Source organism: Balaenoptera acutorostrata, chromosome 4, assembly GCF_949987535.1.
Source record: "Balaenoptera acutorostrata chromosome 4, mBalAcu1.1, whole genome shotgun sequence".
In the NCBI taxonomy this organism is placed as follows: domain Eukaryota; kingdom Metazoa; phylum Chordata; class Mammalia; order Artiodactyla; family Balaenopteridae; genus Balaenoptera; species Balaenoptera acutorostrata.
The window spans coordinates 94,764,841-94,786,415 of record NC_080067.1 but is presented as its reverse complement, the minus strand read 5'-3'; the positions used below and the strand labels follow the sequence as shown (position 1 = coordinate 94,786,415).

The window sequence follows — 21,575 nt, the reverse complement described above, 5'->3', positions numbered from 1 at the left end:
GGTGAGTTTTGTTTTTTTTTTAAATCTTAGTTTGGCCGCACAGCATGCGGGATCTTAGTTCCCCGATCAGGGATTGAACCCACGCCCTGCAGTGGAAGCGCGGAGTCTTAACCACTGGACTACCAGGGAAGCCCTAACTGGTGACTTTTGAGAGTTCTTTATACATTCTAGATTTAAGTCCTTTGTCAAATATATGGTTTGCAAATATTTTCTCCTATTCTGTAGCTTGTTTTTTCATCCTCTTATCAGAGTCTCTCACAGAGCAAACTTTCTTTTTTAACTTTTTAAAAAAAATTTTTTTTGGGGGGCTGCGTTGAGTCTTTGTTGCTGCGTGTGGGCTTTCTCTAGTTGTGGCGAGCGGGGGCTACTCTTCCTTGCGGTGCACAGGTTCCTCATTGCTGTGGCTTCTCTTGTTGCAGAACATGGGCTCTAGGTGCGTGGGCTTCAGTAGTTGCAGCATGCAGGCTCAGTAGTTGTGGCACGTGGGCCCTAGAGAGTGCAGGCTCAGTGGTTATGGCGCACGGGCTCTAGGGCACATGGGCTTCGGTAGTTGTGGCACTCGGGCTCAGTAGCTGTGGCGCACGGGCTTAGTTGTTCCATGGTATGTGGGATCTTCCCGGACCAGGGATTGAACCTGTGTCCCCTGTATTGGCAGGCAGATTCTTAACCACTGTGCCACCAGGGAAGTCCCTCTGTTTTAACTTTGATGAAGTCCAGTTTATCAAGTTTTTCCTTTTGTGGATCACATTTTTGGTGTCATGTCTGAGGACTCTTTACCAAGCCTTAGATCCTAAAGATCTTCTCCTATTTTATCTTTGTATTTTTATAGTTTTATGTTTTACATTTAAAGCTATGATCTTTCAGATTTTTATATAAGGTGTGAGGTCTAGATTAAGGTTGATTCTTTTACCTATGGCTGTCCATTTACTTCAGTACCATAATATTATACATCTTCCATTGAATTTCTTTTGCACTTTGTAGAAAATTAATTGGCTGACTTGTGTGGGTCTATCACTATGTTCTCTATGACATTCCATTGATCTGTGTGTCTATCCATCTGTCAGTACCACACAGTCTTGATTACTTTGGCTATAGAATAAACTTTGAAGTGAGATAGAATAATTCTTCCCATTCTATTATTTTTAAAAATCATTTTAGATATCCAAGTTCCTTTGCCATTCCACATATTTTAGAATAGTCTTGTCTATATATTCAAAAAATCTTGCTGGGACTTTGATAGTGATTATGATAAACTTTAATCAATCTGGACATCTCTATATGTTGTCTTCCAATCCGTGACACAGTATGTCTCCCCACTTACTTAGGTCTTCTTTCATCAGCATTTTGTGATTATCAGCATACAGACTCTGTGTGTGTATAGTTAAGTGTACATCAAAACATTTCTTTTCTTTTTTCTAGTGATTATAGATGTATTCCATTTTAGATTTTGGTGTCTTGTGTTCATTGCTAATATATACAAATACAACTGACTTTTGTATGTTGATCTTATATCCTGTGACCTTGCTGAACTCACTAAGCAGTTTAATAAATTTCTTTGAGTTTCCTATATAGATGATCATGTCATCTGCAAACAGGGAAAATTTTACTTCTTTCTTTCTGATCTGTATGCCTTTTCCTCCCTTTACTTGCTTTAATGTGCTAGCTAAAACTTTCAGAACTATGCTGAATAGAGTGATGAGAGCAGACATCCTTGCCTTGTGATCTTAGGGGAAAGCTTTCAGTCTTTTACTATTAAATATGATGTTAGCTGGAAGCTTTTTGTAGACTATTGTCATCAAGTAGAGAAAGTTCTCTCTATGTCTAGTTTTCTGAGACTTTTTAGTTTAAATGAGTATTGAGTGTTGCCAACTGCCTTTTCTGCATCAATTAATGTGATCATGAAATTTTTCTTTTTAGGCTGTTAATACAGTGGATTACATTGATTCATTTTCTAATATTGAACCAGTCTTGCCTCCTTAGAGTAATCATATCATATGGCCATGGTACATAATTTCTAAAATTTATTGCTGAAAACGTATTTGCTAATATTTTGTTAAAGTTTTGTTTGTGGCTATTTAATGAGGAATATTGGTCTGCAGCTTTCATTTTCTGTATTGTCTTTGGAATCAGGATAATACTGCCTCCACAGAATGATGGGGACAAGTTGCCTTCTCAATTATTTTCTAGAAGAAAATGTGTAGAATTAGTGTTAACTTTTCTTTTAACATTTGGTAGAACTCTCCAGTGAAGCCATCTGGACCTGGATGTGTCCTTTTGGGGAGTTTTAAAATTATTGATTTCAATTTCTTTGACAGTTATGGGGATATTCAAATTATTAACTTCAATTTGCGTGAATTGTGGTAGATTATGTTTTTCAAGGAATTGGTCCATTTCTTCTAAATTGTCCAGTTTATGCATGGATAGTTGTTCATAGTAGTCCCTTATTATCCTTTTGATGTCTGCAGGGTCTGTTTCCTTCCTGATATTGCTAATTTGTATCTTCTCTCTCTCTTTTTTTTCTTTGACACTCTTGCTAGAGGGTATAATTTTTGAAGGTCATTTCAAAGAACCAGCTTTCAGTTCCACTGATTTCTTTAGTTGTTCTGTTTTCAATTTCATTTATTTCTGCTCTTATATTTATTATTACCTTCCGTTTGCTTTGCATTTATTTTGCTCTTCTTTTTTTAGGTTCTTGAAGTAGGAAACTGTACTATTGATTTGAGAACTTTCCTCTTTTCTAATGTAATTATTTAATGCTATATGTTTGTCTAACAGCATTGCTTTAGTTGTGTCACACAAATTTTAGTATGTTGTATTTTCATTTTCATTCAATTCAATGTATTTTTAAATTTCCTTTGAGATTTCCTCTTTGACCCTTGGGCTACTTAGAAGCATGTTGCTTAGATTTCAAGCATTTGGTGATTTTCCTGTTATCTTTTAGTTATTGACTTTTAGTTAGATTCCACTATTGCCAGTGAACACATTCTGTATGATTTTAATGTTTTATGGCCCAGCATATGGTTTATCTTGGTATTCGTTCTGTGCAAGCTTGAAAAGAATGTATATTCTTCTATTGCTGGATGGACTGCTCTCTGCATGTTGATTAGAACCTGTTGGTTGATGATGTTGTTAAATTCATTTTTACCCTTGCCAATTTTCTGTCTATTAATACTATCATTTGCTGAGAGAGGAGTGTTGACATCCCCAAGTATAAATGTGGATTTGTTTATTTTTCCTTTCAGTTCTATCAGTTTTTACTTCATGTATTTTGAGACTCTGTTGTCTGATGCATACACAATTAGGATTTCTATGTCTTCTTTGTGGATTTACCCTTTTATTATGATGTAATGTCTTTCTCTATCCTTGGTAATTTTCTTTGCTGTGAAGTCAAGTTTATATGATGTTTTTAGAACTATTCCTGCTTTCTTTTGATTCATGTTTGCATGACATATCTTTCTTTCTTTCTATTTATCTACTTATATTGTTATGTTTGAAGTTTCTTGTAGACAGCATATAATTGGGTATGCCAAACTCTGTCTTTTGATTTGTATATTTAGATCATTTACATTTAATGTAATTAGTAGTAAGTTAAAGCTTATGTCTGCTGTTTTGTTTTTGTTTCTCTTTGTTCTTTCTGTTTCTCACTTCTCCATTTTCTTTTTCCTAGCTTTATATAGGTTACTTGGGCATATTTTAGAAATCCATTTTGATTTATCCATGTATTTTATTCTTAGAGTATCTCTTTGTATAGCTTTTTAGTGGTTTCTCAAGATATTACATTACATATACATAATTTATCACAGTCTACTGGTGTTCAATTGAACTATAGAAATCTTACCTCTCTTTATGTCCTGTTACCCTCATCCATGTATAATATAATTGCCTTACATATTTTCTAATACATTTAGACTGGCTTATAATACATCAGACAGTATTATGATTTTTGCTTCAACTATTAAACATAACTTTGAAGATTCAAGAGGATGAGAAAAATCTATCATATTCACCCATAATTTTTCTTTTTCTGTTGTTCTTTCTTTCTTTCTGATGTTCCAAGACTTCTTGCTTTATCAATTCCTTTCTGTTCAGAGAAATTCATTTAACCAGTATTTTAAGGTGTTCAGCTGATGACAAATTCTCTTAGTTTTTCTTCATCTGAGAATATTTCTCCCATTCATTACTGAAGGGTATTTTTGCTAGATAAAGAACTCTGGGTTTGAAGTCCTTTTATTTCAGCACTTGAAAAATAGTGTACCACTTCCTTCTGGCCTCCATGGTTTCTGATGAGAAATCTGGTCTTATGTGAATTTTTTCCCCTATAGGTAAGGTGTCATTTCTCTCCTCTTGCTGCCAAGATTTCTTGTTTTTAGCTTTCACAGTTTGACTATGATGTGCTTAGGTGTAGATTTCTTTGGGCTTATTTTGTTTCATGTCTGCTTAACTTCTTGAATTTGTAAGCTTTTGTTGTTGTTGTTTACCAATTTGAGAAATTTTCCGCAATTATTTCTTTGAATACTTTTCAACCGTACCACTTTCCTTCTCTCCTTCCAGGATCCCTGTGAGAAGAATGTTAGAGCTTTTGTTAAAGTCCCATAAGTCCTTGTTATTTTTTTTTTAGTTTATTGTCTCTCTGTTGTTCAGATTGGTTAATTTCTGTTGTTCTAACTTCCAGTTCACTAATTCTTTCCTCTGTTCTCTCCATTCTGCTTTTGAGCCACTTCATTGAGTTTTAAAATTTTTATTTTATTTTTTAGTTCTAAAAATGCATTCGGACCTTCTTTATATTTTCCATGTCTGTTCACAGTTATTGAGGCATTTTTATTAAGGATACTTTAAAATTCTTGTCAGGTAGTTCTAACACCTGTGTCTCAATGTTGGCATCTGTTGATTGTTTTTTCTCATTCTAGTTGAGAATTTCCTAGTTTTTGTATGATGAGTGATTTTTTTTTATTGAATCCTGGACATTTTGGTTATTACATTGTGAAATTTTGGATCTTATTTAAATTTTTAGTATAGCAGGCATCCTGTGACACCATTCCAATGAGGAAAGAGGGATATCACCTCATAGTGTCACGTGGTGTTAAAAGTCCAGGTTCCTCACTTGACTTCCATTGACACTGGTGGTAGAGAGGTGCTTTGTTGCTGCTGGGTAAGGGTGGGAGTCGAGGCTCTCTATTGTGCATCCACTAATAGCAGTCTGGCTGGGAGGGGAGGGGTGCCTCATTACTCCCCACATGGCCTCCCTGACACTGTTGGGGGCTGGTGCCTTGTTACTACTGGGTGTTGGCAAAAGACCTGACTCTCTACTAGGCCTTATCTGATACCAACTCAGCAGGAAATGAGAGGGACGTCAATACCTATGGGTGGGGGTGGAAGACCAGGTTTCCCACATGGTCTCCATTGATCCCACAGGGAGGGACACCTTACTACCATTCACTAGGGATAAAAGTCCCGTATCCTTTCTTAGCCTTCATTGGAACCTCCCTGGCAGAAGAATTGGGGTGACTTATTACAGCCTGGTGAGGCTAGAATTTTAGTTTCCTCACTTGACTTTTGATGGCAGAGCTGTGGATAGGGGTCACCATTTTTCTATATTTCTGGCTGGAGTAGAGTGGTTATTATGTAATTTTAAAAAATCTTGATAGTTTACCCCTTTTCTGAATCTTTGGCTGGGAAGGCTTTCCTTAAGGGAATTATTTGTCTGTGCCTGTTGTTATTTCTAGGTTGCCTGCTGCTTCAGCACCCAGTCTGGGATATATGAGGAGAGGAAAAAAAAAAAACACAGGGAACTCATTGCTCAGAAGTACCCATGCCTCTAGTTGCTGAAATATTTCTTTGGTTCTAATGTGAAAATTGGCTTGCTTCTGTGCTTTTTCTTCCCTTGGGGCTTAGGTTTTAGTATTCTCAGGTTTTCTAGGTCAGTTGTCATTTTTCCATCTGCTTCCAATTTTTCAAAATTTTCTGTTTAGCATCTCTTCTCCTGATTACTTTGTCCTTGTGGATTTATTTCTAAAAATTATTTTATCTTATTTTATTAGGTTTTCATGAAGGATACGCATTTTATTTTTAAGGATCTATTATAAGTTGCAATTCTTCAAAAGTGTTTCCTTTGTGTGAGGTTTTTATTGAAAATATTTTAGATCCACTCTTCATGCCAATGGCTCCATAGCATTGTGGCAGTCAAGATTCATTAGGAGATAGAAACCGTACAAGTTACTTTAATGGAGGAAATTCAACGTAAAGAATTGTTGACTAGATATTTAGAACTGAGAAAAGACAAAAAAAAAGAACATGATGGTATCATGGAAATAGCAATTGCAAGCAGTAGCTACCATTCCTAGTTTTGGAAGAAGAAAGGAAAGAAGATAGAATGATTAAAACTTGGATGATTTTAGAAGGGACTCCGTCAAATTGAAATCCTGGCCTCACAGTTGGAGGGGCTTGTCAGATGGTGCTGATGTCTCTAAGCTCAGAGGAGGGGTTTATGAGGCTGGGACTCAGCCCAGCGAGGAGGGGAATGATGGCTGGCTCTTCCAGGGTCTCTGAGGGCACATAATAGGCAGATTCTGCAAGTGTTGGTAACACTGCAAAATAGATTCAACTGAGGCTACGGAAACAAATCACTGTTGCTTGGCTGAAGAAGCAAGCCTGGGGTGATGCTGAGAGAAACAAGAGGCGCACAAGAAGCCAAAAATGAGCAAATGGGAAAAGATAGGCCCCTTGTTTATCCTCCATTTTTGAGGTCTTCCTCTAATACCTCCCATTTGCGGAAGTATGATTTGCAGAGTTCTGCCGCAGAATGAGAAAGCAGAGTATAGAAGTTGGATTTGAACCTAACAGACAATAACTTAAAAACTAATATAATTATCTTTATTTTTATCTTAAAATATTTGCATTCCTGAATTATTCAGATAATTACTTATGTTTTCTAACTTGTTTTACTTGAAGATACTATCTTATTTGTTTTTCACAATACATTTATGATGTAGAAGCGGTAATAATCTTCTTATTTTACCTATGTGAAACTAGAGCCACAGTGAAATTCAGTGATGTCCAAAACCACATAGCTGAAACCAAAACTCAGGTCCTCTGAATCCTGTACCGGTGCATTCAGTACGCGTTTGGTAATTTTATCTAGTCTTATGGCTTAAATAACTTCTCTCTTATAAATGTATTCTCTAAAATGTATGTTTTCACTCCAGACTTCTTAATTCCAGATCATTGTCCAGATGTCTATTTTACATCTTCACTTGGATGCCTAATAGGCATCTCATCTTGATATGTCTGAAAAGAGCTCAGAGGTTTCCACCTTGAAACTCATTCTTCTGGCAATCTTTCCCACTTCAGTCAACAACAGTCTTGCTCTTCTAGTTCTCAGGCCAAAGATCTTGGAGCCATCCCTCCCTCTTCTGTTTATCTCTTGTCTTCTAGTCAATCTACCAGCAAATCTTGAAAAGTATAATCAGGTTCCAGTATCTTCTCACAGCCTCCATTTCTATTCCTCTCATCTAAGCCATCACCATCTCTTGCCTGGATTATTTCGACAACTTCCTATTAAGATTCCCAGTTTCCTCTGTAGTCCCTTTTTTGTTTATTTTTAAGAAACGAAATTAGGCAGCCAGTGTAATCCTACTAAATTTTAAGTCTGAGCATTTTGCTATGTGGCTCAAAATCTTCCAGTGTCTTTTCCTTTTACTCAGAGTAAAAGTCAAAGTCATGTTGGGACCCACCAAGCCCTGTGTAATCCAGCTCACCAGGAGTTAGTTGCCCTGAACAAGTGCACAACTACAGAGGGTGTCACCGTATAGAACAGGATGAGTCATAACAGAAGCCCACCACTTCCTCCTTTTATCTCTGACTTTCCTTTCTACTACTTCTCTTTTTATTTATTCTGTTCCAATCCCCTCGACATACTTGCTAGTACTCAAACTTGCCAAATACTCTTCACAGCCATTGCCCTGCTGTTCTCTGTGCTTTCCCGTCAGAGATATGCGTGGCTTCTTCCGTGCATTCTACAGGTTTTAACATAAAAGTATTGTCTCAGTAATTCTTACTCTGGCCTATTTAAAAATGCAACAAGTCCTGCTTCCTGTAGACCCTATTCCTGATTTATTTTTTTCATAGCACTTAACCCCTTACAACACACTGTATGTTAAATGTTATTTATTGGTTTCTGCCCCCATTCAACTAAACTATAATGTCTTAAAAGAAGGATTTTTGTCTAGTTTATAAGTGGTGTGCTCCAATACCTAGGACTGAGCATAACACATAGTAGGTATTCATAATATTTGAATATTTCACTATAGGATGTAGTAATCTCATATTACTATCTCCATAATCTGTGAAAATTTGATCTGCCTTACTATAAACGAAAAGGAATTTGTAACTTTAAGTTCTAAAAAAGAATGAGAATCTGTACGAAGTTGCTAATTTAATCTGGTAAGGCATGGAATTTATAAGACAGAAGTTAAATTGAATTGAAAATTACATATTTGTGATAGTAAATCTGTGTCATATTGCCAAATTTGAATAATATTTAAAACTCTTACGGAAGATTGCTCTATCCACCACCCGTCACAGTTTGGAGCTACCATGGTTACTTAGTCAATGCGAATCCAATAAAAGAGCAAAAATATTATTCTATGCTTTCCGGGAGACTAGTTTTTGCACCTTTTTTAAGAAAGTGTATCTGCATGCAATTTTAGGATGCATTAGTAAAAACAAAGAAATTAAGAAAGAAAAATGTTTTGAGCCAAAAATATGTTATGTCACTGGGAAATTTAGCATACTGATAAAGCTATGGTTTGGCATTGACTTTAATTTCTGGTTTTTAAGGATTACTAATAGAATGAAATAAAAAGTTGCATCGCTTGCTTTGACAAAGACACACATTTAAAAGGAATGACAAAATGCAATGCAAATTTCAAGGTGAACTTTGGAATTACAGGATGTGGCCATGATTGATGTGCCAAGCTTGTTAGTATTCCCAGCGCAGTTGCTACATAAACAATGTTACCTCTTGCCCTGTGATTCTGGTATTACTAATTGAAAATATATGGGTAATCTGCCTTGAATGGATTATAAGAAATAAAGGAAACAGTGACCTATAGAATGCAGTCTCGTTTTCCTGTTGATAATATCAAGCAAATGAAACAGTACAAAGAGGAAAATACATAAAAATCCATCTTTGGGGGGTCAGAAATAGGGAAAAATATAATAAGCTCCAGAATGTATTCAGGACATCACAAATAAGGCATCATAAAGCATCCAGCATGTCTAGGTGTGGCACTATTATAGGGCTTGTGCTAGCAATTTATGTCAAGCCAAAAATTAACACTAGAAAAATAAATTTCTCTGGACACTATCTTTGTAACTGCACTCATTATATAACTTGCATTTCTTAAACTACTACTGGTTTGGTAAGGTGAATTTAATTAGAAAGGAATCTACCAGAAATAAATGTCTAATAAGTGATAAATGAGATTATTAATGCTTTGGGGAAGATAGGAAATGTGTACTGCTGAGAGGGTTAGTTGGCCTCAGCGAATGTCCTTTTTTACCGTGTTGTTTCCAGATGTGGGCAGTAATGAGTGTGCTAACCATGTCAGTTTTCACTGACCTGGCTTCAATTTCACACCGTAAGAGCTTTGTTTTGTTAAGACAGAGATGCTGCTACACTTCAGAAAACCAGGGGGTTTCGTCTGATGGTAGAAAAGGCATAGTCAGCTTGTCTTTCTCATGTTTACAGGAGGCTTTAGAGAGGGCCAAATGAGAGGGGAAAAAAATCCTTCTTTGACTGTAGACACTTCTCTTTGTTCAGTTTTGTGATGAATTGTATACTTGCTGCACATGGTTGCCTCTCAGAAATGTATTAGCATTAGGTGCTGATAAAGTAATCAGGAGAAATTCTGTATCCCAGCATCCCTTTTAAAATTTGTATTCAATTTAACAGCAGATAAAATTGCTCTATCTTTTTTTCCCCAAAATTTTAGTTCAGCTTTAATCAATTTTTTTTGGTAGTAGCTTAATTTCCATGATAAAAAGAGTCTCTCTTTTTCTGTTAATTGATTTTTATACTTCACTTCGTGGATAGGAAAATACATTTGGTTCTTCCTCCTTGGACCACACAGCCCTGCATGTGACTATTCATGAGGAACTAGAAGTAGGAATGGGTGAAGATTATAACTGGGAAGCCAATTGGGAGATGGTGGGGTGGGGTGGGATTAAGGATGTGGGCAGAGTAATAATTGCCAGGTAAGGTGCCAGGGGGACGGGGGAAGTCTGAAAGTCAAAAGGGATGAACCCATGACCCAAGCTATCATGGCAACAGGGGTGAATCCAGGGTAGGAGTCAAGAAATCAAAGTGAGTCACATCCAAGGGGCCATCCAAAGCCACCACGTAGCAAGGTGTATACATGGAGATTGGTGAGGGACATGTACTGTAAATCTGGTTGGTGATTCTTTTCAACTGCTCCCTGAACATACATTTTTGTACCTGGAGTGTTTTAAAGATATCCCATGTCTTCTTGACACCACCTATGAACGGGGACTCCAGGCCCTCCCTCCAAGTCCTCCATCCACTCTGTTACTCTGTTTCCGGGTGCTTTTCTGGGTCATAGGTGTGCTCTGTATAGACACTTGGAGGCATCTTTTAGCAAAAGCTGCTTCAGATTCATTCTCTCGCCCCTGCTGCTCCTGTCCAGTTCTCTTGGCAACACTCTGCAGCTACTCTGCCTCATCTCTGTCCTTCCTGAGGTGAATGAGGGTTATGCCCTGACCTGTGATGATAACAAATTAGTAGGTTTTCCAAGGATTACCTAGTTAGATATTGGTGCCTTTTGACTATTCTCAGATCTGTATTCTTATATATAAACTTCAGAATCAGTTTGATAAATAAAAATCCTATGTAATTTTCATAGAATTTTTTTTAGTCAAAACTAGGGTGAGTCAAGTGATGCATTTATCTAAAGAGCAAAATATAAGGGGGTTCCCAAAAAGCTCAATAATCAAGATAAATAATATTTTAGAAATAAAAATTAATGCTAAAAGTACCTGATAACAAAATATTAAATTTTTAAAATAAAGATCATATCAGTAATAGTTCCAATGTCAAGCTGTATTGGAGGCAGAGGCAAAATGGAAAGTGAAGGCTGATCCTGTCTTTCATCCTTTCTTGAAAATTTGTACACTTTGTTAATTATAATTTTTTGATTAATTTTGATTTTTAAGAAACATTGCATTAAAATATTATTGATCTTGACTACTGAGTTTTTTGGTGTCCTTTTAAATTTTGCACTCTTGTGAAGGCCCTCACTTACCTCACTCCCCTCACTCTGGTGACTTGGGAAGCACATGCATTTATAATTTTATTTAGGGAAAATTAATATAGTTTGTGACTTTGAGTTTCTCAATCATAAATATGGTGTTTATTCAGGACTTCTTTTATGTTCTGCAATAAATATTTTCTATTTCTTCCATGAAGGTCTTGTACACTTAAAAAAATTATTTCTAGTACTTGATTTTTTTTTTTTGCTCTTTTAAGTGCATTTTATTTTTTTGTTATGTTTAAAAATGGTTATTTTTGCAGCTCATTCTTGTATCTAAGCCTTCGTTCCTTCTTTTATTCAATAAACACACCCTGATGCCTTCTATGTGTCAGACATCATTCTTAGTACTTTGATATAGCAGTAAACAAAAGTAATGAGGGAAGACCAAAAATATTCAAGTACGTCAATAAAAAGCAAAGGTCAAGCAATAAAAAGGGTTAGGAAAAAACAAAAACAGGGTGGATTGACAGAAAATGATAAGGGGTGGGGCTGAGATTGGGCTGAGTTGCATGTAATTTGAGACCTGACTGTCAAGAAGGAGGCACATATCTGAAGGTCTAGGAAGCATGAGAGAAGCTCCAGAGGATAGCTGAATGACATCAGGATGGAATTTAGACCTCTTGGTCCTTAGGTTTACCCCATTGTCTAGAACCTGAAGCTCCTTATTGTGTTTTTCCCTCATTTTACTTTCTTATTAATTTATTCACTAAACCAAAAATATTTATTGACACTACTGTACACCTTTCTCACTTTCAGCACTAAAACATCTTTGAAAATTAAATTATTGATATACTAGCAATGAAAAATTACAAATTGAAATTTTAGAAGTATCATTACAATAGCACCAAAAAATGGAACATTTAGGTATAGATTTTACAAAATATGTTCAAGATCTGCATGCTGAGAAGAAAAAAATACTGATGAAAGAAATCAAGGAGAGCTATGCCATATTTGTGGGCTGGGAGAACCAATTTTGTTCATACCTTAATTGATCATTAGAGTCAGTTTAATGACATTCAGAATCCCTGCAGGACCTTTAATAGAAATTAACAAGCTGATTCTAGAAAAACAAAAGAACTAGAATAGACAAACAACTTTGAAAAAGAAGAACAAGTTTTGAAGACACAAAAAGATGCTCAACATCATTATTCATTAGGGAAGTACAGATTATAACTACAGTCAGATCTCATTATGCACTTATTAGAATGGCTAAGGTTAAAAACAAACAAAACAACTGACAATCTTAAGTCTTGGTGAGTACGTGGAACAACTAACTCTATTGCTGGTGGGAATGTAAAATGATGCAACCATCTTGGATAACGGTTCGGGAGTTTCTTGTATAGCTCAAACTACCCTTACCATATCATTCAGCTATCCCATTCCTAATTCGTACATAAAAACATGTGTGTGAATGTTTATAACAGCTTTTATCGTAATTGCTCTAACCTAGAAACAACCCAAATACTCTTCAACTGGGGACTAAACAAACTGTGACATATCCATACAATGGAATACAGCTTTTCCTGCTATTCGAAACTAGAGAGTTCCTATGGAACCTTCTGTAAGACAGTCAAAATAGTATAAAGAGAAGAAGCAATTACCTTAGGATACATCTTACTAACGGATACACAAAATAAATTGAGATAAGGCTTAGAGGCTCACAGACACAGTACAAAGCTACAGCGGCTTGATGCAGAGATGCTGTGTGTAGTTCTGGGGGAGGAGCCTGGCAGGGCCACTCCCTGCTCGGGGCACACGCCGCCTCTATAATGCCTTGCTGCAAGACAAACGCTGAACACTATATATGCTTTCCACCTCTTTTTGTAAAAGCAGAATTCTTTTTTGAATTTCTTTTGGTTAACAAAAACAGATACTAATGTAGGTTTTTTTGTAATAGGGAAAAGGTGTAAAGCGAACTTTCAAAATGAGGGGAATACCTGTATTCCTAGACTGTATACCAGTATACAAATTACACAAAACAAACTAGATGAATCTCAAATTCATTATACTAAGGAAGAGAAGCCAAACTTAAATGGCTTCATACTGTATGATTCCAGTTGTATGACATTCTGGAAAAGGTAAAACTATAGAAACAGAAAAGGTATCTGTCGTTGCCAGGGGCTGGGGGTGGGAGAGGGGTTTATTACAATGAAGCACAGGGGTATTCTTTGGAATGAAGAAACTTCTATATCTTTTTTTTTTTTTTTTAGGAATTCCTTTATTTATTTATTTATTTATTTATTTATTTATTTATTTATGGCTGTGTTGGGTCTTCATTTCTGTGCGAGGGTTTTCTCTAGTTGGGGCAAGCGGGGGCCACTCTTCATCGCGGTGTGCGGGCCTCTCACTATCGTGGCCTCTCTTGTTGCAGAGCACAGGCTCCAGACGCGCAGGCTCAGTAGTTGTGGCTCACGGGCCAAGTTGCTCCGCGGCATGTGGGATCTTCCCAGACCAGGGCTCGAACCCGTTTCCCCTGCATTGGCAGGCAGATTCTCAACCACTGCGCCACCAGAGAAGCCCTCTATATCTTGATTGTAGTGCTGTTACATGACTATATGTTTGTCAAAACTTGCAGTGTCAATTTTCCAATATGTAAATTATGTCTTAATTAAAAAAAAATTATAGAGATACTAGAATGTAGGTTTTTGTTTTGTTTTGTTTTGGTGTGTGTATTTATGTAGCAACTTAGTATAGTAAAGTTTGGTGATCTGTCAAACTTTATTAAATTTTATTTTTTGCTATCTGAAATCTAGAGGTCTGGAAACCATTGGTTTAGAACAGTGCATCTCAAAATGTAGTGTCTAGACTAACAGCATCAGTATCTTCTAGGAACTGGGTAGAAATGCAAATACTCCAGCTGTACCACCTACGGAATCAGAAACTTTGAGGGTGGGCTCAGCAGTCTGTTTTAACAGGTCTTTTAGGTGATTTTGATGCACATGAATGTTTGCGGGCCAATGACAGTGTTCCTTTGTTTTATATGGAGTCACTGTAGTAAAGGTTTAGGAATAAAACAAAGCTGCTTTGAATTCTGGAACTTTTACTGTGTAAGGTATTTACTCCTTTAAGTTTTGATTTTTCTCATCTCTAGAATGGGGATTTTAATATCTACCTCTTAACATTGTTATTTAAATGGAATAATGTCAGTAAAGTCTTAGTACAGAATCTGAGACACAGCAAAAAGCTCAGTGAAGGGTACTTAGTTTTAAATGTTATCTGAGTCACAGTCTTGAATTTTTGCTTTGTCTTTTGATGTGTGCACAATCAGATTCATCTTAAGCAGGTATTTCGAACTGCTGTCTGGCTATAGCCATCGCATATATACAGGCAATGGGCTCATAATTCCTAATTGGATGTTTTCCTTTTCCTTAGTATTTTTCCATAGATTTTATGTTTGTTCTTGCTTTTTCATAGATGAAACACTACTTGAACAGAGAGACTGTGGCTGGTACTTTGGAGGCAGAATACAGAAAGTGTATCTTTGTTTGAATATTTATATTTTAGTCATTACTTGGGCATTTGAGAAAATTGTGTCAAAATTAATTTAAATGAAAAATTAACAAGACAGAATACTCAGTGGCAGATATGAGTATCAAACCTTGTTCTTCTGATTCACAATCTATTTCTATAATCATACTACAAGCTTAAAATATTGTTGTGTGTTGTGTGTGTGTGTTGAGGAAGTTGATGATTGAAAAAAAAAGAGAAAAACATAGGGAAAAAAAAAAGAGAGAACATAGGGAAGAATGTATAACCATCAAAGATGAGCAGATAAACTTTTGAAAAGCGCTATGTCTCAATTTGTAAAATATAGGGAATTAATAATTTTGTGTCAGTTTTATCAGGTTGGAACCACTGATTTCCAGGGAAAATGATTTTTTTTTTTGCAGTTAGAGTTGAGAGGTACTTGATATTATCCTTCATTTTCTGTTTCCTGCAGGTGGCAAGTGCTTGCTTAATTATTCATATGGCTCAGTAATGCAACCTCTATACTTGGAGACCTCTTTACTTGGCAGGAGAGACCGACCAAGATATTTCACCATGTCCTTTTCACTCAGTATTCTGGAGATTTATTCCCTTTTCCTTGATTGGGAAAGTATTAGGGATAACAAATGTATTTCCCTTTTTGAGCATGTTTACTTACATATCTCACTCAATTGAATTTGAAAATAAAAGTGGAATCTTTTGCATTGATGACTTCAGATTCCACCTCGACTTGTTCTGCCTTGCATGGAACCTGCTAAATGCTGTAACAACAACGACAACAATAATAAATATAATAATAACTGAATACTAGTATAGGAGTTCTGTCTCACATAGTATTATCAAACAGAGTGTAAGACCTTCTTGAGGAGAATGTGTTTAGAGGGAGTGGTTGAATTGTCTTCCACACTGGGCAGGTATAAAGAAGCAGTTTCTTTTGGAGAAGGTTCAGTATACTTGGGCACTTGTTTTTTCTTCTCCACAGGGTGGAAAAAAACATACTAAAGAAATGGATATTCCTCCAAACCTTCTTATCAATAGTTGGAGTAGTTTGTCTAATGGGTATCTTTGCTTATTTCTATTTCACTGAGGTCTGCAATGCTTTATCATCATTGCACGTCTTCCATTTGTCTCCCAAGCAGTTCTGGGAAACACTGTACACTTACGAACTTTGTAAGAAAATGTATTCTTCCCATTTGGTGGTGTGGCAGCCAAGGAGGAGAGCTGTTCGGATCTCTTTAAAGAGAGAGCTTGTTCTGCTCCACAGTGCTGGCAGTTGACAGCCTTTCTCTGCAGTGCCTTCAGGATCCTTTTGGGCTTTTTTTCAAGCTGAGGGCTCACTTTTCCAAGTGGTCCACAGCCCATGACCGAACATGATGGGACTACCAGGGCTTGGCCATTTCTACTCAACATGAGACTGAGTAGGCAGTCTTCGCTTCAGAGCTCTCCACTGTTGGCTTAGATTTAAGCCCATCTATTTGATAGTCTGAGGCTCTCCCTGCCCAGTCTTGCTTCCGCTTTATCGTTCATAAGTGTTACCTCCCAATAAACCACTTGCATTTCTGGCTTCTCAGCATATGCTTCCTAACTGACACAGGACTGATTGCTGTAAAAATTCAAACAAGATCGTAGTATTTACATGAAAGAATAAAATTCCCTTTCAACAGTGCCTTTTCCATATTTCACTCTCCTTCCCTAATCTACATACATCTGCCCTTACAGGCACAGTTATTTTATGCAAGTAGGATCTTGCAGTCAAGTTAGCAGTTAAGAGCGCAGACTAGGACCTGACTGCTGGATGAAGCAACCCTCATCCACAAGTTATTAGCTGTATGACTGAGACAGGCCTCAGTTCCTTTGTCTGCAAAAGTGTAAAGTAATAATGCCACCTTACATGAATATTAGCAAGAATAAATGAATTATTACAAAAAAGGATTTAGAAGAGTATCTGCCACAAATAAATGCTTTATGAGTTTGCTATTACTAGCAGTAGCATGGCTCTGAACCTTGCTTTCACACTTAGCAATATGCTGTGGACATCTTCCCATCTTCCTTATCTACTTTTTTTTTTAGGTAAGGAAACAGGTACTTTTCTTAAATAATGATTTTTTTTGTTTGATTTTTTAACCATTTTTTAATTGAAGTATAGTTAATTCACAGTGTTGTATTAGTTTCAGATGTACAGCAAAGTGATTCAGTTATATACATATATATATGTATATAACTGTATCATTTGTATCTTTTTTTGGTTATAATTTTTATTGAAGTATAGTGGATTTACAATGTGTTAATTTCTGCTCTATGGTAAGGTGATTCAGCTATACATATATATACATTCTGTTTTTAATATTCTTTCCCATTATGGTCTATCTCAGAATATTGAATATAGTTCCCTGTGCTATACAGTTGGTTATAATTTTAAAAAAATTTTTATTGGAGTACAGTTGATTTACAATGTTGTGTTAGTTTCAGGTGTACAGTGAAGTGAATGTTATACAGATACATATATCCACTCTTTTTTTAGATTCTTTTCCCATATAGGCCATTAAACAGTATTGAGTAGAGTTCACTGTGCTATACAGCAGGTTCTTATCAGTTATCTATTTTATATATAGTACTGTGTATATGTCATCCCCAATTTCCCAGTTTATCCCTCCCCCCCATCCCCTGGTAACCATATGTTTGTTTTGTATATCTGTGACTCTACTTCTGTTTTGTAAATAAGTTTATTTGTACCCTTTTTTTAGATTCCACATACAAGCAGTATCATATGATATTTGTCTTTCTCTCCCTGACTTACTTCACTTAGTATGATAATCTCTGGGTCCATCCATGTTACTACAAATGGCGTTATTTCATTCTTTTTTATGTCTGTGTAATATTCCATTATATGTGTGTACCACATCTTCTTTATCCATTCCTCTGTTGATGGACATTTAGATTGCTTCCATGTCCTGGCTATTGTAAATAGTTCTGCAATGAACATTGGGGTGCATGCATCTTTTTGAATTATGATTTTCTCCAGTTATATACCCAAGAGTGGGATTGCTGGGACATATGGTAGTTCTATTTTTAGTTTTTTAAAGAACCTCCATACCGTTCTCCATAGTGGCTGTACCAATTTATATTCCCACCAACAGTGTAGGAGGGTTCCCTTTTCTCCATACCCTCTCCAGCATTTATTGTTTGCAGATTTTTTGATAATGGTCATTCTGACTGGTGTGAGGTGATACCTTATTGTAGTTTTGATTTGCATTTCTCTAATAATTAGTGATGTTGAGCATATTTTCATGTGCTTTTTGGCCATCTCATTTATATCATTTTTTAGATTACACATATAAGTGATATCATATGATATTTGTCTTTCTCTGACTTACTTCACTTAATATGATAATTTTAGGTTTTGTTTGCTTTTTAAAAAACAGCTTTATTGAAGTATAATTGTCATATAACAAACTGCATTTAAAGTATACAATTTGACGAGTTTTGATATATGCATACACTTGTGAAATCATCACCACAATCAAGACAGTGAAACTTCACCCCCAAAGTTTCCTCATGCCCCTTGGTAATCCTTTGTTTCTACTGTTCCTCATTACCCACTCCCCAGGAAATGGCTGCTCTGCTTTTGGTCATTATAGTTTAGTTTGCATTTCCTAGATTTATATAAATGGAATCACATAGTATATACTGTATTTTGCCTATTTATTATACAATATATACACCAAAGTGGGATTATTTTTTGCCTCTGAATATCAATTATTCTACCACTACTTGTTGAACAGACTCTTTTTCTCCCTGTGTCTATTTTTATGCAATACCGCATTGTCTTGACTATTGTACCTTTATAATAAGTCTTGAAAACAGTATGTGTTCACTCTCTAACTTTGTTCTCCCTTTCCAGAGTTGTTTCGGCTTAGAGAGATGACTTTATGGATAGGTGGCAAGGGAAGGATTTTGCTTATTGCATTACATATTTAATATTGCATTAATTATTTTAAGTTTAATTAAAATGCCACTTTTATGACAGATACCTAACTAAAGAAGATATACAGTGCATAAATAAATATATTAAAAGATGCTGTACATCATATGTCATCAGGGAAATGCCCAATAAAACGACAATGAGATACTACTACACAGCAATCAGAATGGCCAAAATCCAGATCACTGGCAACCCCAAATGCTGGCGAGGATGTGGCACAACAGCTACTCTCACTTATTATTGGTGGGAATGCAAAATTGTACAGCCCCTTTGGGGCACAGTTTGGTGGTTTCCTACAAAACTAAACATCTACCTTCCATAAGATCCAGCAATCATGCTTCTTGGGTTTTACACAAAGGAGTTAAAAATTTATGTCTACACAAAAATCTGCACATGGATGTGAACAGCAGCTTTATTCCTCATTTCTGAAACTTGGAAAAAAACCAACATGTCCATCAGTAGGTGAATGGATAAATAAACTATGTATGTCCAGAAAGTGGAATATTACTCAGTGCTGAAAAGAAAAGAGCTATCAAGCTATAAAAAGACATGAGGGGACATCCATGGTGATCTAGTGGCAGATCTAAAGAATCTGCCTTCCAATGCAGGGGAAGCGGGTTTGATCTCTGGTCAGGGGACTAAGATCCCACATGCCACGGGGCAACTAAGCCCACGTGCCACAACTACTAAGCTTGTGTGCCTCAATGAGAGAGCCTGCATGCTGCAAACTACAGAGCCCACACGCTCTGGACCCCATGTGCCACAACTAGAGAGAGAAAACCCACATGCCACAACTAGAGAGCAGCCCCGCCCGCCATAGTGAAGAGCCCACGCCACAACAAAAGATCCTGCAGGCCTCAATGAAGACCCTATGTGCCACAACTAAGAACTGACACAGCCAAAAAAAATAAAGAAAGAAAGAAAATAAATAAATAAAAGAAAAGTATAAAAATAAAAGAAAAATAGAAAAAAAAAGACAGAGAATGTGGTTTAAGATGGCAGAGGAGTAAGAAGTGGAGATCACCTTCCTCCCCACAAATACATCAGAAATACATCTAGATGTGGAACAACTCCTACAGAACACCTACTGAACACTGGCAGAAGACCTCAGACCTCCCGAAAGGCAAGAAACTCCCTACGTACCTGGGTAGGGCAAAAGAAAAAAGAAAAAACAGAGACAAGAGAATAGGGAAGGGACCTGCACCTCTGGGAGGGAGCTGTGAAGGAGGAAAGGTTTCCACACACTAGGCAGTCCCTTCACTGGCAGAGACGGATGGTGGGCGGGGTGAAGCTTCGGAGCCACGGAGGAGAGTGCAGCCACAGGGGTGCGGAGGGCAAAGCCGAGAGATTCCCACACAGAGGATCAGTGCCGACCAGCACTCACCAGCCTGAGAGACTTGTCTGCTCACCTGCAGGGGCAGGTGGGGGCTGGGAGCTGAGGCTCAGAGCTTCAGAGGTCAGACCCCAGGGAGAGGACTGGGGTTGGCTGTGTGAACACAGCCTGAAGGGGGCTAGTGTGCCACAGCTAGCCAGGAGGGAGTCTGGGAGAAAGTCTGGACCTGCCTAAGAGGCAAGAGACCATTATTTCGGGGTGCGCGAGGAGAAGGGATTCAGAGCACTGCCTAAACTAGCTCCAGAGATGGGCGCAAGCCGCAGATATCAGTGCGGACACCAGAGACGGGCATGAAACGCTAAGGCTGCTGCTGTAGCCACCAAGAAGCCTGTGTGCAAGCACTCCCCTCCCGGCAGCCTGTGCAGCCCACCACTGCCAGGGTCCTGTGATCCCGGGACAACTTCCCTGGGAGAACACACGGCATGCCTCAGGCTGTTGCAACATCACGCTGGCCTCTGCTGCCACAGGCTCACCCCGCATTCCATACCCCTCCCTCCCCACCCCCGGCCTGAGTGAACCAGAGCCCCCTAATCAGCTGCTAATTTAACCCTGTCCTGTCTGGGCGGGAAACAAACGCCCTTAGGTGACCTACATGCAGAGGCAGGGCCAAATCCAAAGCTGAACCCCAGGAGCTGTGTGAACAAAGAAGAGAAAGGGAAATCTCTTCCAGAAGCCTCAGGAGCAGCGGATTAAATCTCCACAATCAACTTGATGTACCCTGCATCTGTGGAATACCTGAATAGACAACGAATCATCCCAAAATTGAGGCAGTCGACTTTGGGAGCAACTGTAGACTTGGCGTTTGCTTTCTGCATCTAATTTGTTTCTGGTTTCGTGTTTATCTTAGTTTAGTATTTAGAGCTTATTATCATTGGTAGATTTGTTTATTGATTTGGTTGCTCTCTCTTTTTTTAATATATATATATTTTTTCCTTTTTCTCTTGTTGTGAGTGTGTATGTGTATGCTTCTTTGTGTGATTTTGTCTGCATAGCTTCGCTTTTACCATTTGTCCTAGGGTTTTGTTAGTCCGTTTTTTTTTTTTTTTCTTAGCATAGTTTTTAGCACTTGTTATCATAGGTGGATTTGTTTTCTGGTTTGGTTGCTCTCTTCTTTCTTTCTTTCATTTTTTTTTAAATTACTTTTTTATTTTTAATAATATTAAAATTATTTTTAATTTTAATTATTTTATTTTATATTTTCTTTCTTCTTTCTTTCTTTCTTTCTCTTTCTTTCTTTCTTTCTTTCTTTCTTTCTTTCTTTCTTTCTTCCTTCCTTCCTTCCTTCCTTCCTTCCCTCCCTCCCTCCCTCCCTCCTTTCTTTCTTTCTTTCTTTCTTTTGTTCTTTCTTTCTTTCTTTCTTTCTTCTCCCTTTTATTCTGAGCCGTGT

General features: G+C 37.3%; 1 pseudogene; it reads right to left on the bottom strand.

Annotated features, from left to right (window-relative positions):
* The window catches only part of LOC103010711 (inosine-5'-monophosphate dehydrogenase 1-like), a 103,972-nt pseudogene extending 87,797 nt beyond the window's left edge, over positions 1–16,175 (bottom strand).
* Between the last annotated feature and the right edge of the window lie 5,400 nt (positions 16,176–21,575).